Source organism: Amblyomma maculatum, chromosome 2 (assembly GCF_055883805.1).
Source record: "Amblyomma maculatum isolate TAMU_Amacu chromosome 2, ASM5588380v1, whole genome shotgun sequence".
Lineage (NCBI taxonomy): Eukaryota > Metazoa > Arthropoda > Arachnida > Ixodida > Ixodidae > Amblyomma > Amblyomma maculatum.
In genome coordinates, this window is record NC_139345.1 from 227,296,222 (window position 1) to 227,314,124 (window position 17,903).

At 45.0% G+C, this 17,903-nt stretch overlaps 1 long non-coding RNA gene across 1 annotated transcript; it reads left to right on the forward strand.

Annotated features, from left to right (window-relative positions):
* Positions 1 to 8,970: 8,970 nt before the first annotated feature.
* Positions 8,971 to 16,078, forward strand: LOC146201452 (uncharacterized). The gene is made up of 3 exons (XR_014705360.1): positions 8,971 to 9,105; positions 10,536 to 10,661; positions 15,221 to 16,078. It is a non-coding gene; the product is annotated as an uncharacterized LOC146201452 (long non-coding RNA).
* The last annotated feature ends 1,825 nt before the right edge of the window (positions 16,079 to 17,903 follow it).

A 17,903-nucleotide genomic window follows, 5' to 3' on the forward strand; every position in this document is an offset into this window, starting at 1 on the left:
AATTTGCTTATTCGTTATGACTGTTTACAAAGCTTTTAACAACGTTTCCTTACTTTTTGGACCGCGTTCAATAATCAGCTTGATCGGAATTCCATCTATTCCTGTAGATGTGTCTTTAGGAATATTTTTTTCTGCCCTTTTCCAGTTTAGATTGGTCAGTTCTAAGGTGCTTTGTATTCTGCTACCTTGTGTTGCTTCCTGATTTGCGGAGATTACCCTATCGTCGCTCTTAAATGACTCGGCTATAACTGATGTAATGTAGTTCACTGCGTTGTCTCCCTTTAAACAATTTCCCTCGTTATCTTGAATCCGATCTTGCTTTCTTTGATTCTTCTTCCCTAGCCAGCTTATATGGTTTCAGAATTTTCTTGCTCCGCCTCTAGGGGCATCATGTATATCAGCCATCCAGCGATCGGTGGACTGTATTATTTTACTTTGGACGAGGGCCTGCACTTGAAGCTTCTTTTGTCGATATGATTCCCATTTTTGGTTGATTTCCTCCTGAGAAGCCTGTGCTTTCTTTGCCATTCGGTGTTCCCTTGAAGCAGCCCGTCGTTGTTCAATAGCTTCCCTGATTTCCTTATTCCACCAGCTCCGTGGCTTCCTCTTTCCATTCCAGCGGTTTGCATCTTTAACCTCCTGAATTTTACTCCTTATGAGTAGTTCTACCTGTTCATAATCCCAGTCTTCCATGGGGCTTTTCTCTATTGCTTCCTCTATGTCTGCTGCTATGTGCGCTATTTGATCGTCGTTTAATTTTGCGTTTACGTTTTGCCTAAGTTCCATTTCTCTTTTCATCAAGGGCCCCATCTGCAGACTAATACGTTTATGATCACTTCCCAGACTACACTCCCCTTCTTCGTCTATTTCCATTTTTGTTACCTTGCTATAAATTTCCTGCGACATTAGACAATAGTCAATGGTCGTCTGCCTGTTGTGGAATTCCCACGTGATTTGGCCTTCACATTTTGTTTCTCTATTTACTATAACTAGATCGTGTCGCTCGCAGAAATCTAGCATTAGCTTCCCGTTACAATCCGTGTATCCATCCAGATCGTCGATGTGGCCGTTCATGTACCCCAGTATAATAATATTGGCCCCGTTTCCAAACTGGCTTATATCGTCACTTAGACATTCAACAAAATCCCTGTTTTCTTGCATGCATTGATGTCCTGTTCCTAAATAAACTACCCCTAGCCATGTCCTTATGCCGGCAATGGTTCCTGAAGCCCAGATATGTTCTTTACAAGATGATTTAATTATTTGCCAATTTGTTCCCTGGTGTATCAACATACCTACCTCTCCACCCTTTTTTTCCGTTCTCGTTCTGTTGCACCCTTCCCAGACGTAGCCTTCTATAAACGGCGGATCTTCTAGATCTCTGAGATGAGTCTCGCAAAGAGCGTACACACCTATTTTGTCATCCTTCAACTGCTGTTCTATCTCTAGCCATTTCGCTCTTTTTCTACCTCCTTGCATGTTTATGTAGCTGATCCTAGTGTTAAATTCCTTTTTTGTACTTTTCTTTCTCGACCTACTCTTTGCCATTTTTGGGGGCTCAGCCTCCATTATTACACTTTCTTCTGCTTCACTTCTAACTACCTCTGTGCATGGAGTCCTCGCGGACCCCCTAAAAAAGCTACAGCCCTGCCTGCCATGCGCCAGCCGATCTCTGCTCCGACCCTTCTGTTAAAATGAATGCCATCTCGCTGAAAAGCCCTACCAAAACCTGCTTTATGTACCTCCCTGTTTACCTCAACCACTTCGAAACGCTTCTCCAGGCTTAACTTTCTTATGTCCTGATTAACTGTCGCCACGTCCTTTTCCATCTTTCCGTTCAATCCTAGCACCTCTGGCACTGTGCATACAACTATCTGCGTCTGCTGTGCTATCTGCCTGATCTCGTCAACTCCCTTAGCTAAACTTTCCACCACTCCTGCAGCGTCACCATTTAGGACATCGTTTAGCCCCGCGGCTACTATTACCATACTGCGCTCTGCGGAATTCTTCAACAGCCTATTTTTACTCTCTTTTAGAACTGCCCTCATTGTTCTTCCTGGGAAGGCTTCAACCAACACTCTCTTATCACCCCTTACACGTTCCAAGATATCTCGTTTGCACTTGTTCATGTTAGAATCTCCGGCGATAAGCACCTGAGCCTTCTCTCTCCCTCTCCCTACAGTTGGCTCCTGCTTTCGGTTATCTGTGTCCTTATCTCTGGGATTTTCATTCTTCCTTACTTATTCCTTTTTTCCCGGCGTCTTAGCTGCTTCTAAATAACTCTGACGGTTCGGATCCTCCTGACCTATTTTGCTTATGCCTTCCATGCCAGTGCTGGCCCCAGCCACGTGGCCCGCATTGGAATGTTCGTCCTTGTTGGTTCCAAGGACAAAGTCGGCCCCTTTCTTTTCAATTTGAGTAAGCTGTCCAAGCAGTTTCTGATTTTCCGTCCTTAGCAAACGTACTTCATTTTCTAAATCCTCCACGCGAGACACTAAACTGCCCCTTTCTTGATCAAATCTATCTAGGCGTGCATTCAATACGCAACACCGACACAAAAAGTCGCTGCCTTCCGCTTCACCTACAGAGTCAAAGCGCGTTTCTTTGAGATTAACTTGCGGCTCACACTGAGTACACGTTACCTTCTTTTGATTGCACATCTTAAGCGCTCATCGACTGAACTATAACTGTTACGAATTCTCGCACCACAGCGCCGCTATGCGGCCGCCGCCGGCAGCCACCAACTCTGGTGCCACCGCGCCGCCCGCGCTCAGAACACAAGTCAGTATATTCTAGGCACTATAGCGCGAACCGAAGCGTGGAGGCCTCCGCCGGGCGACGTCCAACGGCGCGATATGAGGCCCCATCTGCAGCTGGTGTGACGTCATCACGTGACGTCACATCATGTGACCTCACTTCAGGGTCAGTGGTGGCCACCGCATGGCGTCGCGCGAAGGCTGCGAAGGCTAAAGTCCCTTAATAATTTGAAAGTAGCGACACTCTCCCCCGCGCCGCGCTTTCCTCCTCGATTCTCCTCGCTCGGCGGCGGCGAGCGCTGCGCACGACACGCTTTTTCCCCTTGACGCCCGCCGGCCGGCCGCAGCAGTGAGTGAAGCGCGAGCTTTTGGGCCAGGTCCGCGCTTCAGGAGTGCACCAAATTTTTGAAAAATTGCGAGAAAAGCATTGAGAATGCCGAAAGTAAAGTTCATGAATTGATTGGTTTCTTCTTAGAACTGTTTGAATGGGGAATACTGATAAACAAAGCTTTCAGGCGAGTTTTGTGCTACAGACACTTTTTAAGTCTCATGATAAGGTTTTACTTTGTGCACCTAATCTAGTACTGCCTCTGACTTTGTGTTTGTTTTTTTAGAGCGTGAAATCTGTCACCGCGGTAAAACTTCGGAAAACGATCCAGGCTGGTGCTTTGAACTTCAAGATCAGAGAAGGTCAAAGCAGGACTTAGTCTATTTCGCTACTGTCAAGCTATCTCTCTAAGCATAGTATATGTCAAGTGATCAACCATGAGATTGGATTACTGGTTAATTGTACATGTATTTCGATCAATTACTGAGCCAATATAATTGATATTTAGTAAACTGTAATTAAAATATAAATTTTAGCTGCAACATCGAACCGTATACCGCTGGAAAGCTTAGGCCAAGTTTAATGGCACTGTGCTAGTTAGCGATCCGCGATAATCTGCGTTAATTAGTTAATTTTGTATAAAACCAAATTTTGAGCTGTTCCTTGCTGCTTCGAGGCAAGGAACAGGTTTGCCACGGCAGTCTTCATATGATGCTGATGGAGAAATTAAATAATTTTATGAGTACGCGGCCCCTCACTGACTTCGCGTGTGGTTAAAAGACAGCAGGGTACACTGGGAGAAGTGGGGGGGCCCTATTGCCGACACACTGAAGTTCTGGGGCAAACATGCTGTGGTCTCATGCGCTATGTAAAAGAGCTTGATTTCATCGAACGCAACAATCAAATAAAATAATTACAAGGTGCACATAGGTCTTCAACGTGCAGAAATGAGAAAGCATATAACTGCCAATTCATTAACTATCGCTATCCTATCTATCACTATATCTACTAATGCCAGAGACCTATCGTAACTGTCACTATCCGCAACGAGCACTATCACCTCACTATCCGGGCCTATTACTATAATTTACTATTATTATCCGTAACAGTCACCACCATTACCTATCACTATTCATAACCATCACTATTTAATCTGATGCCGCCCCATGACCCATTGATATACTTCAATTTTCATTGACTTACGTTGTCAGTCATATCTCGGTTATCTCATGATATCTGACGAGACAACTGTACATTGACTTTTAATTTTTATACGTTCTTGTTTTCTCATAAATGGAGGTGGGAAAAGAGCAAGCCACAGAAATAACTGACTACTATCAGAGCGAGGTTCATGTCTCTGTCGAGGAGGCTTCCTTTACTTCAGGACAGGTCGGTGAGAGAAAATTGATGGAACTGCGTTTGGCCTGTTTTTGTTTCGAGTTCGTGTAATATTGGCGGCTCAAACTGGTCTTCAGTGAAATGTAGCTAGAACATAGAGCGATGAGTTAATCACTCAGGCTAGGTGAAAAAAAAAATCTTCTTGCATACAATTGAAATTAGTAATATGTTACAGTGTTAAGAATTATTGCTCGCAAAATGTTCCTTTATTTTTACATCATAACTATAATCATTATTGATTGTTTAAGTTTCGTAAATACAGAAAATTGATGCAATGATTCCGGCTGATTTGACATCGATGGAATAACTTTTCTCGTAATAAATGAATACGCGGAATCGCGGTTTTAGAGCTCCAGCTTTCAAAGCGAAGGTAACCTCCCAACGCCTAGTAGTCATGGTCAAAGTGAAGCGTGTGTGATCATATGAACACCTCCTGCACATTGGCCGTATCCCTGATAAAACGAACGCATATTTTTTAACCCACGCGTGCGTCGAGGCGTGGCAACACATTCAAGAATTGAAAAAAAAAAATGCCGTACGACCTAACTAGTGCAAATTACCCGCAATACCTCGGGTTTACTTGCCAAAGAGTTTTTCAGGGCCAGCATTCATTGCTCCCGAGTAACCGACGCACACTACAAGTACAAGCTGGAAAGGCTAGCTCCTCTACAATCCCGAATTTAGATTTTTAGTGAAGGAGGCCAGGGATCCTAGCATAATCGCGACAAATGCAATCGAGAGACTGTAATTTTCCAGTTATTTCTGACAGCAAAAAGCAGATTATAGCGCCCTGTTTCTGACTGTACAGAAGTCGAAGCGTGTTAAATGATGGAGCCTTGGAGCCTCGCAGAATATTCAGCATGCTGCAGAGGACAACCTTATTTTTATACAGTGAACATGCTGCCGCCGCAAAAGTATTGAGGAGCAAGCAGGAATAAAAAACGCAGCGTCAGGTGACGCGTTATTACGGGGAGTGAGAAAGGCACCCGACGTCGCAAACAACTCTGTTCTTTCTAGGAATAAACGTCTTTCGACTAATATTGTGACTCCATTGACTCGTGCGCAAGCCGTCACGCTTGCCTCGAGATATCATGAATACCGCACAACCATCTTCAGGCCGCTTGCTGCAGTTGTACGCGCAACAGCACGGCATAGAGCTTGCACGCTGCAATAAAAGCACAGCGCGCAATATTCGCTCGCCGAGACTAGGAGAAAAATGGCGCGATGGAAAAAGAACACACAAGGAAAACGCCGGACGCGCGTCGGTTTCCAAGGGCAACGGCAGGGAGACCAATCGTCGCTCAGGAAATCGGGCGGAGAGCCGGCCTTCAGCGAAGGGGCGCGCAAGGGGCGAGGAGGAGGCTAGGAGGTAGCGCGGCGGCGGCAAAGTTCAATCGTTGGCGTAACTTTCAAAGTATCAAGGGGTTTTAGCGAAGGCTCGAAACCTACGTTAATATGCTTCGCATAAAAACTGCCGCTTCTACAGTCTGGCGCGGCTGGCGTGCCCGGGGCGGCGCGCATGCGCACAAGACGCCCTCGAGGGCTGGTACGTTTTCCATGTGCATTTTCGAGCAGACGACATGGCACCTACAGGAACGAACTGCCTATCGAGGCACTAATTACTGTTGTCATCAAGGCAATGATGCGATGTGTTTACTGCGAATGTTCAAATGGCACAAAACGTTTACAGCCAGCCGTGGAGACGTGCAGCCCAGCAACGGCCTGAGCCCGCGTCGACGACGGCTACAGACGGAACGATGATTGTGTACATGCGTGTTTTACTGAAAACTAATCATGATTTAAGTATCTGTACGATTACAGAAAAATTATAGATTACACAGTAATGAGGATCACTTTCTCGGCCAGCTGCAGTTCCTGTAGAATTCCATAAATTTCCCGAATTCCTTGGTTGTTGAGCCGCTGACGTTCCGTGTGGCCAAATCGAGTACGGCCTTCGATTCCGGCGTGTACCGGTCACAACTCTATGCGAAGCCGCTTCTGCAGTTTTTGCTGCACAGCTGTGCCCGGTCGCACTACTGACAGATTGCATCCCAGGCATTTTTCTTTCCTCTGAACGTCTCTGTAGTCAATCCGCTTGGTATAATAGACGCAGGGCTGCCCTCGAATGCCTTCTAGCAGCTTTTCCGCAACAGTGTCTGAAATGCGCGCGCAGTCGCTGTCTACATGCAAGCCGCCATCTTCACTGCGCGTGAGGAATGCTGGGAAGCGTGGCCGACGCGGTCGGCGAGAAGATTCTATTTGCGCGTCGGCGACGTTGGGCCCCGTCGGCTCGCGCTTCATCACGCCGTGACGTTGGTTTTTCGCCGACGTAACGTCGCGGAGGCCGAAGTGTGCGCGCGCGTGCAAGCCTGAAACGCGTTCTGTGACACGATCGACGACGTTGCTGATTTCTGTGTAATGGAAAGAAGCACAAACGCACAGCTACGAACCAATTCTGACGTAATGGCACTTCGCTCAATTTTCTGAGCACACACGCGGGAAATATGAAAACAGAAAACCCACTGAAAATATATTTTCACAAACATATATTGCAGCAGCAATGAGTTATATAATCCAAATATTGTTCCTTATAAAAATGCACGCATGTAAAATAGCCAGACACAGGCAGATTATATTTTTTATCTTGACAGTGCGCATCAGTGAGAACATACATGACAGCCGTAAGTAAGCATCGCACATTTTAAAAACAATTGGTACTGGTGCAATTTTGGCTCCTTCGGAGGGAGTCACTAGTAATTCGAGCTTGGATGGAGAGGGAATAAAGAGGGGAATTCAGAGAGAAAGCACCGTTTCAAGGGGGAAATATTTAAAAGTGGCTTTCTGCTCAATTCATGACACATACTAGAAAAAGGGAAGGGATAAATACGCTCTGCTAATGTCCTCAACATTATGTGACGTAAAATAGCTCACAATAAAACGAAGCTTTGGCAGCTTTGGCACGAGAGACCATTGTCATATTATTTTGCCATCGATCGAGGAGCATCTGAACAGTCCCGACGAGCTGGAATCGATCGAGAAAAGTAAATACTTGTAAATTATATATCTGAAAACTAATGTCCTTTAAATACACTTTCATAGAAAGTAAATGACAAACTGAGAAGAATATGACTAATTTCCCTGCACAAGTGCAAGAAAATTTCTTTCTCTCTCTTTCTATATATATATATAGATGAGAACTGCTAAGTTGGTCTGTTGGACGGGCGACATACAACCTATATCGCGCGAGCTGCGGGCATATCGACAATTCGCTCAGTCGATGCATTAAAAAATCGGGGAGACTTGGCGCGAGTGCAGAATAAGTTACAGCCTTTGTGCGGCGAAACCGACTTGTTATTTTTCTCCGCCTTGATTCAGAAAACATGTTAATGATTCTTGCTAAAACACTGCGAAATTTTTGAAACGATAGAGAAAGAATGTCAATATTCAGACCAGCACTGACGACAGAATAAAAAATTATTACCTTTTTTTTATATTCATGCAGTCTTTCAATTCGAACGCGGAGGGCCTCAGATCCTTGTCAATTACTAATGGGGGGGGGGGGGGGGTATAAGGCCTTCGAGCCCTGACTTAGATTTAAGCCCTGACAGGTATAGGAAAACACCCTATAATTAACGCATCAAGTCAGGTGCGATCGGCCTACGTTTAGCGACTACGCATGGTAAAATGTACAACGGTGCAAATCTATCACATAAAATGCCATCCTCTCAGTACTCATGTGATTCCGAGGGATCAGAACACTCTCCTGCTTTTTTCTTGTTTTCTATCGCAGAAAGCGATAACGCGATCGAATAAAAAAGGAAACTCGAGTATTTCACAGAAATACACGATGAAAAGCGATCTACATCTGTTTCAGCAACGGGAAAATAGGGCAGGACGAGCAGACAAAAGACCGTCGGTCACACGTACGAGCTCTGATTTTCAAATCAACATGTATTTCCTAGTAGCGACCCAGACGGCCACTGACGTCCGACGGACAACCGAACTCGGCCGCAACTCGGCGGCCGATTTCGGACGTCCGCCGGAATTCCGGCGTACGTACGAAAGCGGATGGTCGAATCCGTTCGCCCAGCGGACAGCCGCCGTACGTCCGCCACTGGATTTGCTTTTACACAGCTATGATATAGTTTGTAGTCGTCGTGCTCGTCTGAACTGCGTATAAATCAGTAATACCGGCAAGTCTGCATTATATGATGCCAGAGCGAATCGATGCGTTAGAAAGCTTTTCCATTAAACAGTTTTTTTTTTATTTTCCGCATGTTTCATCGTTGAGTTCTTCCATCAAACATTTTTTATTAAAAGTTAAATGACCATTAAACATTTTTCTATCATGATGCTTCGGTGAAATTTTAATCAGTAGCTGAATAGACGCAGCAAGCAGCAAGCTCAAAAAGAACGAAACCGAACCTATCCTCAAAAAAATCTGAAATGAGCCAATCCAATCCACCTGACAAGTTGAAGTTTAGTCATGGAAGATGGCTTCACGTTTCCGTGTTCTGCATTTTCTGCGCAGTTACAAATACCTACGGCTGTTATGCACTGCTAGCATTGTTTTTGCAGTGGCTTGGTGCGGCTGGCATACTTTGTTCACCCGCCGATTCCAAAGTAAGTATTTCACCGAACTTTTGTTTCTTTAGTGGAACTTTTCGATGCACCGATAGTGGTGAGCTTTTGGGTAAGGAAACAGCTCTGTACAGCAGCCGAACGGTCGAGTGTTTTAGGCGAGACTGACAGGATGGCTCCGCGCCGACTAACTAAAGTGCAGCCTCAAGTCTGAGGGCCATCTTTCTCGGCATTACTGGACGCTGCGCCCGTAAGCCGCGCAACTTCTCTGTCTCTGATAAAGGAGTGCCTGCCCGAGCTTTAAAGGAGTTAATTTGTTAACCATGCATAATCAATAAAGCAGAAGTACATGGGTTTCTGGAACTCTCTTGCTTTTTCCATGATCCAGCAAAGGTTGGCAATCTGGTCTTAGTTGTAAAAACTACACGAGAAAACTTTAGCACTCGAGCCTATCGTGCGACATGCCTACACTTGTGCAAACGGCGCGAGATTTTTTTTTTTTTTTAATGGACAGCCGCTGATCTTTCTCTCTCGAGCTTTACGGCAACTACAGTTTCTAGAAGGAACGGCTGTAGCTACTAAATAACTAAAGGTTTAGTACTCTCCTTCAGCTTTGACAAACCAGGGCAGCACCTTGCGCATGTTGATTATGCATGTGGGACCGAACCGCGCAGAACAACCGGACAAGGAGATGAGAAAAAAAAAGTCAGCACTTGTCTTTTTCTTGACCCGTTGTTCTGCGCTGTTCTGGCACGAATTTGACATACCGCCGCCGCGATACAGTTGGGCTGTGAGCTCTGGTGCCTGCAACTCCTTCTTTTATGCAAAACAGGCATACTGGGAGGCCATGCAAGCCGCGGGCTCAAAAAAAAAAAAAAGAGCACGAGTTGGGCAAAAGTGAGATGAAAACAAAATTGTTGTTGCTTTGTCCTTACAGATATTCAAAGGCTCCTCAGAACTTCACTGCATTATTGACAGCGAGATAATGCCAAAGCTACACTAGAGCCATGCAGCACCTTATAGTGCATGATACTGAGCTTATGTCTCGCACTGAAAGCTCTTACCATGTTCTTAGATTATCATGTTAAAGTAGCTTTAAACCCATGCTTGTTAATACAGTGATAGCCATAAATTGAATCTAGAGCATCATGCTCACATACAAGGCTTCTGATAACCGCTGGTCACATGATGTGGGCTATAGCAGAAACCTGTACCTGGTCATCTTACAAGCATTTGTGCAATTGATGCTTTTAATGTGTTGTAAAAGTTTTTGTGTTCTGTTTCTGTATGGGAATGCTTTCCTTATTGAAGGCTAACATTTGGTTTGCTACAGCAAAACCTCTACCTAGACATCCTAAAAACAGCACCGCAGTTAGTGCTTTTAGTGTGTTGTAAAAGTATTTGTGTTACGGTTCTGTATGGCAATGCTTTTCTCGTTGAAGACTAGCATGAGGCTTCCAAAAATTTTTCAGATGCCATTTGCTGTAGCCGATTTCGTAGGCCAACAGGAAGCAGCACTTTGAACATGGAAAACTGTCATCTATGGGGGAAAAACAGCAACATCCCTTTGCATTCTCATTTCTTTGGTATGGCTAAAAGTGAGTATTGTATCATTATCTATATTATTAATATTGAATCATGATTGTCAGTGTTGAAGTTGTTTGAGCGTGATGATTTTAAACACACAGGACATCCCTTCGACAGTAATGTTTTTAGCTTGTTTACATGTAGGATGTAGAACTGGTTTCAACAAACTTTATGCAGCAAATTCTTTTTATATTGTCCACCATGTTACTTTTTGTCATTGTCCATTGAAGTAAATATCCAGTATTTTACATTACACACTCGTCCACTCTTAGCTTGAATGGGAATGTGTGGCATGCAGTTTGCAAAATAGCAATGCATCCGTCACAGCCATGCATCAAGGCTAAGTGGCTTGTGCGTAGAGGGACCAGCCGCTCCAGCTTCACGTCATCTGCCTCTTTGCTCCGGTGTGCAGACGTGCCTTGAGGCAAAGTGGTTTATGTGTAGAGAAACCAGGAGCTTCTTTGTCACATCTGGCTGTTTGTTACGGGGTGCAGATGCGCATCGAGGCAAAATGGCTGATGTGTAGAGGGACCAGGAGCTGCTGCTTAACGTCCTTCGCCTCTTTACTACAGTGCACAGCCGTGCATTGATTCTAAGTGGCTTGTGAATGGAGGGCCCAGGAGCTGCAGCTTCACGTCTGCCTCTTCGCTCAGGTACGCAGGTGCGTATTGAGGCAAAATGGCTTATGCATAGAGGGACCAGGAGCTGCTGTGTGGCGTAGTCTGCTTATTGAAGTACAATGAAAAGGGGGGGGGGAGCTCATGTGTAAAGGTACCATGAGCTGCTGCGTCATGTCGTCTGCCTCTTTACTATGGTGCGCAGGCATGCATCAAGGCAAAGGGGCTTATGCATAGAAGGTCCAGGAGCTGTTGCTGCACATCTGCTATGATGCGCAGCTGCGTATTGTGGGTGGTGGTGGAAAACATTGCCATCAGGTACAAATACAGGAGGTTACTCACTAGCTGACCCTGAGGGGGCCTGTCCTGACAAAAACAAGGGGTCCCTAGTTTGGGACCCCAGTGGTGGTAGAGGGACTAGAGGCTGATACTTCACGCTGTCTGCCTCTTCGCTACGGTGTGCAGCTGTGATGGATGCAGTGGCATCTCAAAAAGTGCATGCCACGCACTCGCATGTTCAGCCTGAGTGGACGACTGTGTACCTGCTTTAGCTTTGTTATTCATAGAATAAACCTAGGCCAAGTTGGATAAATTATAGCTCACCTCATATGTGGTCAGCAAAGAAAAGCCACTCCAGAAAATCTGATGTATTTACTGTCATAGGATTCTTATTCATATGCATGCTACTGACAAGTCAGATTCTTCACCCTCAGAAATGCCAGAAAAATAACCAAGGGTGCATCTGCAATAGTCTAGCTTGCTCTTTCTCTGCAGACTTGAGTCAGATGTGTGTTCCATTGTTGTGGGTGGGACAGGTGTGAATCTTTGATTTTAAGCTTGCAACAAGTATGTTATTGTAGTTTAAAGGCAAAATGGTACTAATAATCGCAGCCCCCCGTGGCCTTTATCCCCTTTTAATAGTGTTGCTAGACACTGAATTATTAGTTTACTCTGCACTGTTTCTTTCTAGTTAATGTGCGGAGATGTACATATATTTATATGACTTGGAGTTGTCGACTTTGCACTTAGAAACATTGTAGCGTTATCTGATGTGTTGCTTTCATTTCTTTAATGATTTCTGTAAGGGATCGGTGGGTATGCTAGGCACCATTATTAGTCTGCTCTTTTTGGGTCGCCTGTTCAATGCCCAGCTGCGGCCGTCTCCCACTTGCCCTCGGACAGGAGGCGGAGAGACTCGCACAGAGAGGCAGCTACAGCAGCTACAGTGCTTAACGGAAATGTAGGCAGAGAGGGAAAGAAGTCCCCTCTTCCGAGGACTTTGCTGTCGCACTCGAAGACGCGGGGACAGGCAGTTTGTTCTCGTTGCTGTGTCATGTAGGGGGCTCATTTTTATTTAAGGAGCTTTACGAACAGTATACAACTAAGGGGTCCTTAGTACGCTGACTGGACCCATCACCCGGAGGCAGCACAGCTTTGAAACGAGCACCTCTTTTGGAAGAACTGCTTATCGTTCAAAGAAAAAACACTGTCAGCTTGAAGTGTGTAAGGTCCTCTTCCTTGTTGGGGAGCCCATAAAAGTGACAATTATTCAGTGCAGGCGCGCTGAGTGGGGTCTCGTTGAGGATTCCAACCCTGGATGTCAACAATGGTGGGAGATGGCGGCGTTGAAAAAGGGCAAGTGTGTAACAGTGACGGTATGATGCGGAGCGGGAGGATGTGGGTTGGCTCTTCTGATGTGGTCCGCAATGGTGCTGACTCGGACGCCAATAATTGCAATAATTGCCCTGTAAAAGGAGCTGCCAAGGATGCAAGCTCTGGGCAACAATGGTTGCGCACGTGGGACTCTGTTTTGATGGGTTTTAATTTTTTCTTTCTTTTTTTTCCTATGGGAGAGAGTTTGGCATGTGACCTAGTGAGCCAATCATTTCGAGGTCCATTCTCTAAATTCTGTTTGTTGTGAAACGAATTTGTTGTCCCTTTTGCATTGTTTGTATTAGGGAGAGGGTGAAGAACCTTATGAAAGTGGAAAGACATGCCAAAATGTTTGTTAGCCAGTCATGTGTGAGTTCGTTGTCATTGGGGATGAAAAATGTGGGCGGAGTCCCGAAGTTAATGAAACGGCCCCGCGGCCTGGAGAACTCGTTCTGAGCTAGATTTTGATCTCTTTCCTCTTCGGCATAGATCATGGTCATTGTTTCACCTGTTGTAAATACGTACATTCATGTATAAAATTTTCAGTTCATCTTCCTCTCCGTGTGCAAGTTGTTGTGGCCAGATGCAGTAAATTCACTATTTTCATTTCTATATAACGTGCCATTCTGAAGATGGTGAGCTCATTTGTCCAATCCATTAAAAAAGCAGCAAAGCGCTCCCAAATCTTCCACAAAAGTGTGTGATATCTTTATTACTAACTGCGGCTTGGTGTCACTCAAAACATGTAGTTGAGGTAGATTTCGTCCCCCCCCCCCTCTTTTTGTTCTTTCGAATGAGGACCAGCGGACACTAACTCTTGCTTTTGTAATGCCCTAGGCCCCGCCTTAAGGCAGTACTCCAATGTCAATACCATTTTTATGGCTATGGCTGTCCAACAGCACTAATGTCTTTTATACACTTCTTTTACTAATCTCTTACCCAAGTGGTGGCTTATACTGTGGGGGCGAAAGTCTCTGGACAGTATGTCTAGATTTTGGACTAGAATCGCGATGTAAACGAATTGTGACCTTATTTCTTTTGCACACATGAAAGAACTAACGTTCAACTTTCACATCGACAAGTATGGTCAGAGTTTCCTGGTCGATGTGAAAGTTATGTGCTTTGATTGCAGTTTGTGTAGTCCACACACTTGTCCCCGATATTACATAGGGGCAAATTAGGCGCCTTTACAGGGGCAGTTTCTTTGGCGCCCACTACCTTCCCCATAAAAAAGCTACAATGTTTTTTGTGAACAGCTGGCTGCATTTATAAATACCATTATTCTTTTTGTAATTTGTTGTGCGTAGTTGAGAAATCCATGACATACATGCACAGCTGGTTGCCAGAATTATGCAACCATATTTCAGTAACTAACATCCATGCTGCATGCTGCCGGTAATACATCAAGAGCTTGTGGTTGTCAGCTTTTTGTGTTTTGTGTAACTATAAGCCTTGCTATTGTAATGTCACATATAGTGCTGTGGGTAAACAACTTTACTTTTAACTCTTGTAGAAGCATGAATACTGCGCAATCACTGCGGCGGGCTATGCTTCCCCATTGGGCTTTAGCCACATGTCAAATGTCTATCTTTATTCTGCTGCAGCAGCTTGCATGTTATCAGATAAATTACTTCGTCGCAGTTGCTCTAAGGAGACGCTTTCTAGACGCTTGTAGCCTAGATGTTGATGTCGATATACCCCCAACACGCCCAATGAATGTCTTCGGTAGAGGGTACATGGAAACCAGCGAAATGTGCAGTTTACAGAATAAAAAGGTAACAATTTTAAATGATGTTGTTATTGATCACTTCTTTTCAGAGCAGGAACAATGACTTTAGAAATCTGCCTGTTGAACCGCTCAAAATGCAGGTTTCTGCCGCCAATGCGTACCTGTGTAATACTGCAATGCTCTGGCTGTGCTTTATGTTCATATACAGCATCCTTTATGCTTAGTTTCTCTGCATGTGCACTACATGTCTTGGGCATTGCTGAGGGCGCATAGCAGCAAACATAACATGCCATGTTTGGTCAGAGTGGCATGTTCAAAAAGACGACATAAAAACATTAAAATACTGAACGCCAGGTTCTGGTCAAACTACGTTTGTATCTTTTGTTGTTCTGCATGGGTTTTGCTGCAGTTATATGACCTTTCTATATAGTATGTGACAGTTCTGAATGGAGGTGCATGCGTACAGTGCCATCTGGAAAAAGCAATTGAGAGAAACTGGCAGTTGCCTTTGGAGATGTGTAATCAAAGTTCAGCACAGATAACTTGAATTTCATTTTCCCTTCTATTGCAGGAGGAGCCCAGCCTGCTCTTTCCATCTTAGGCCTGAAAGACCAGCAACAGCTGATCGAGCAAATGCACAGAATAGTAACTGCTCCTGGAATCCCGGCCTGCAGAGGCCACCCACAGAGAACTCGCTCATCTCCTCGCTAATTCCGAAATGTTAGGTTTCAATAAATACCTTCTCCTCCACCGCCTCCCCAAGGGAAGAGCTGTCACGGCCAAGGATAATTAAAATTATTCAAGTAGATTCTTAATACTCCAGTTGGCCTGCATTTTACCATGCCATTCCTTAACATCGATATTTTTTTAGTGTAGACTATTTATGCATGCAGTTTTTGCAATAAAGCCAAAAAAATGGTTTTTTTACAACCTCGCATGCTGGTATGCCTATGCACTTAGCATGTTTTCAGGAATGGTGCATTTGTGTAAAGCTCAGCTAGCATATGTGTCTCTTTGATGGAAGTTTTAATTGCACACTACTGTTCAGTGCTTTGTGTGTGAAAGTAAAGCAGACAGCAGGAAACTTGAACATGTTGCATATTCTATTGTCTGCTTTACTCTCACGACAAAGGCATTGAGCACTAGTATGTGACTGAAATTTCCATGGCACATGCTTGCTGAGCTTTACACGAATGTTATTGGCAAGTTTTTACACCAATAGCGGGCCCTGCAAGCATGTTCCGGGAAACGTCCGAATGTCCGCCTCCGGCTGCCCGTCGGACGTCCGTGGGACGCGATCCGGATCCACGAACGATAGTCCGACGGACGTCCGCTGTACGTATATCGAACATAACCGGACTTCCGTCGGATGTCCGAAGGTCCGAAAACGGACGTCCGTCGGTCGACCGTCGGACGTCTATGGCCGTCTGGGAAAGTACTACCAGAAATAAGCTAGCCTGTGAGGCCTCCTTTGGAGGTCATCTATGCTTCGTTCTTGAGCTGTATTCGACCATAGGAACGAACCAATTAAGGTAAAATAAGAAATGAAAGCGGGTATGAAAAATAAAACGCTCTGTTTTACAGTTTCCTTGGCCCGGGTGGTTTTTCACTCTTCACAAGTTTCAGCGAGGTACTTTGACGATACCATTGCTTCCGTGCAGCTGCATCCATGCTTAAGCAACAGCGCGAAAGGAAGAGTGGAAGGAGGTACACAACGAAGGCGCTGAAAAGGACAGTGCCTTTCCTTTTGCGCTGTTGCTTAAACATGGATGAACTAGCCCCACTCTTCAGGCTGCGTGTTCTTTGGAATGGTGAAATCCCCCCGTGTTCCCCCATGCATATCCTTAACTATCTTTTTTTCACCCCAACAAGACCAGCAGCCGAATTTGTCGCTTTTTTTGCAACGGCAGCGCTAAAACACACTGCGATGCGCCTCCCTCCTACGCCGCGTAGCGAAGCAGACGGCCAACTTTTCTCCTCCAGTATTCGACAGCAGCGCCGAGCGCGGCCAACAGCTTTTTTTTTGCCTCAGCGCTTCCGAAACGCGCCCCGCTCTTGCCACTACAAAGTCTTCTAGAACACTGTAGCTTAGCAATCAAAGCGGCTTCCACTTTTTCGCGTGTAAGCTTGTTATGTGATCGGTTTAGAATGGTCGTTTTCTGAAAGACAGGGGAGCATTTTCTATTGCGGTCGCATGTGCGACAATGCACTGGCAGGTTTTTGGACGATGACCCTGAAAAATCATTGCTATGCTCCATTAAACGTTTATTAATACATCAGCCGGTTTGGCTTTGATTGCTAAGCACAAGGATGAATGCGTCAGCACATCCTCAGTTTTCCTTTCGAACAAAGAAATTGCTTTTCTCTCTGATTGTGCTTGATTTTATCTTTGATTTTATTTGCACTCTTTACATGCCTTCGATTTATACATTTTGAATTGCAGTCAGTCACATTATTTAATTCATTGTTGGTTTTTGTTTTGCAGTGGTAATTGTTGGCTTTCAATTTTGTTTCAACATTTGCATCTCTCTCTCTTCTTTTTTCATGTTTAACTTACTTATTATTTTTTGTCCATCTCATATTTTTCTGCGGTTTTTAAACAAGTTCTTATATAAAAAATGTTTTCTGCGCATCCACCTTTTTTAGCCATTATTGATTTTTAAGGACTGGGAATTTTTGTTGATTTTTCACGCACCTTCACTACGGCTACTATTATCATGTTATGTCATTGTTTCATGTCAATGGTGTGTTAGGCATTTGGATTTATCGATTTATTATACTCGTGTTTGATTTTGTTGCACCGCTTTTCGCCACGTGTCTAGATTTGTTCACAAGCGTTTCGGGGTAGCTCGGCTGGAAACGCTGATTGGCCCAAAATTTCTGACGTCATATATGACGTCACAAACAACGTCATGGGTCACGTGATATTTTATGATGTCATGTCCGGATGGAGGGCACACGTGTTTTCATTAGACTGTCCCTGTATTCCCCATGCTTTTCAGAGCGCCCGGACGCGACCGCGGTGACATTCCGTTTCCAGCCCAGATGAGAGCAGACGCTGACGCCATCGTCGCCGTCACGCGACGTCAGTTCCTTCGTTCTCGGTTGTCGAGGCAACAGCTACGCGTTTCAAAATGCATATGGCGTCACGCATGTTCGTCGTCTGCCTAGGACTGGAGGAATGCGGTTCACTTGGCGTCGGCGTGCCAGCAATGATGAACGACACGCACACCACGCACAACGCAGCAAACAGC